This window comes from Berghia stephanieae, chromosome 9 (assembly GCF_034508935.2).
Source record: "Berghia stephanieae isolate SIO BIC M18660-M18661 chromosome 9, UCSD_Bste_1.3, whole genome shotgun sequence".
Lineage (NCBI taxonomy): Eukaryota > Metazoa > Mollusca > Gastropoda > Nudibranchia > Aeolidiidae > Berghia > Berghia stephanieae.
The window spans coordinates 22287865-22290073 of NC_088368.1; the positions used below are offsets into that span (position 1 = coordinate 22287865).

The 2209-nt window shown below is 35.3% G+C and overlaps 1 protein-coding gene across 6 annotated transcripts in view; it reads right to left on the reverse strand.

Moving 5' to 3' along the window:
- Window positions 1-411: 411 nt before the first annotated feature.
- Window positions 412-2209, reverse strand: part of LOC144979867 (uncharacterized) — a 26661-nt gene continuing 24863 nt past the window's right edge. For all 6 annotated transcript variants that reach the window (XM_078927096.1, XM_078927092.1, XM_078927095.1 and 3 more), the window contains one exon: window positions 412-2209. This exon is cut by the window's right edge and continues 2238 nt beyond it. The gene's annotated coding sequence lies outside the window, so the exon portion shown is untranslated.

Consider the following 2209-nt stretch of genomic DNA (forward strand, 5'->3'; position numbering starts at 1 on the left):
CGACTTAAGATGTGACCAAATAGCCTCCATCGCTGTTCTTTTATTATTGTGCTCAGGCGCTGGACCCTATTTTTCCCTAGGGATCAGTATTTGTAATTGTCGCTGGTCAATAGATTCCGATTACGCGACGTAATTGTTTGCGGTGGTATGAATCGAGACTTTCTAAGTTATTTTTTGTGAGGCCCCAGGTTCCACAATTATATGTCAATATCGGAATAATCAGTGCCTCGTATACCTATGTTCGTTTATTCTCATTGATTATGTTATTTCTATTCCATAAATTTTGGAGCTTGTTGAATGCATTGGTGGCCAGATGCTTTCGTTTTCTAATGTCTTCATTTTCGTTGAACAAAGCCTAGTTTACGTACACTTTTCGATTCATTAAATTTCTGTTGATTTTTGTATATTCTGTTTTGGTTTCATTCCTTGCTTCTAGGGTAGTTGATATTGTTGGCGTGTATATTTTGACTTGGTGTTCTGATTCAAAGATTAGGTCTGTATCATCTGCGTATATCAATTTTCGAGTGATCTTATCTATTGGTGGTAATTTTGGTCTTAGATCTTTCATGACCGATTCGAGGTATATCGTGAATAGAATTGGACTCAATCTGTCTCCTTGAGGGGATCCAATTGAGGTTGATATTGTTGTTAATTCTCTGCCGGACTCAACTTGTAATTTTATATTTGATAATAGGTATCTTATGAGCTTCACGTCATCTTTGTCCAAGAATGAGCCAAGGATTTATAACAACTTGGTTCTACATATTGTGTCGAAAGCGGAACTCATATCGATTCCAAGTATGGTAAATTCTTACTTATATTTCTCCATTCTGGCTTTCAGCCATCGATGGGCCCATACTATGTCCCGCAGTGCTTCTGTCTCTTCTAAACCCGCTTTGTGATGGTGAGAGATATCAATCTACCTTTTCTCTTTATTATCATTAAACTTTATTATTCTCTAATTCTGTTGAGCGTGATTGTGCTTAAAACTTTTCTTAGCGTGGATAATAAAATGATTGGTCGCAAATTTTCTAAAGGGCCTTTCTTTTTATTTGGTTTGTTTTAGCAGAATGAGTTTTCCGCTTCCAAGATTGAAAACTTGTTTTGTTTTAAATATCTTATACATATCAGCTAGTATTTGCATGCCTTCGTCGTCAAGACATTTTAGTTCTTCTGCTCTAACACCATCTAGACCTGGCGATCTGTTGTTATTGAATACCATTGCATTTCTTAGTGTAGTACACGCTTATATTGTTTATAATTTCTTTATCATTACATAAGGTCTTATTACATTTATCTTTGAATGTGTTTTCTTTCGTTTGATTGTATTCACCTCTTTGAACAATTCCATACTGTCACTCGTATTATTTATTTCTTTCACAATCTCATATATTTTCTTTTGTGATTATCTACTGATTGAGATTTAATTTTATGCATGATTTCATTTCTTTGTCTCTTTATTTTGTTCTTCGCATCCGTATTTGAGCAGCTGTTGATGTCAAGTCTCAGTTGTTTTTGCTGCTGTGATAAGTCATGCAGTATTGGACAGTAATCATGCTTTTGTGTACTACTTCTCTCAGGCAGTGTTGTTTCCCTGCTCATCAGCACGCTTTGGAAAAGATGTTGTTGAATTCCAGCTGGATTAGAGGCATCCTTTAAATTCTTTGACGAAAGATTCGACGCGAGTTTGTTTCTGAATTTTTCTTTGACTAGGTCGTCTCTTACACTGCTGAAGTCTTTGATCGATTTTCTATTTTGTTTGTAATGCTTATGCCTTGGCTTATTTTCATTTTCTGTTGGCCTGAACTTTGAAACTACGAGTCTATGGTCTGTGGATGTCTTCATTCCTGCATATGTTCGTGAATCATTGAGAATGCGTTTTTAATGGTCCGATATTATGATACAGTCTATCTGATTGTAAGTATTGATAATCTTATCATCTGAATTTTTCCACGTTCCTTGCCATAAGGCGGGAAGGATGTTTTAAGTCACTATTACATATGAATAATTTATGTTCACAGCAAAAATCAATCATTACGCAGTCCTTTGGAATAAGCACCAAGGCATGTTTCGTTGTTATCTTTCCTTTATCTTATTTTTGATTGAAATCGCCCGTGATTATTATTGTGTCATTTATATGGTCTCGGATTAACATATCAATTTCATTGTATAATCATTCTCTTGCTGTTGAATCTTTTTTGGATGTCCC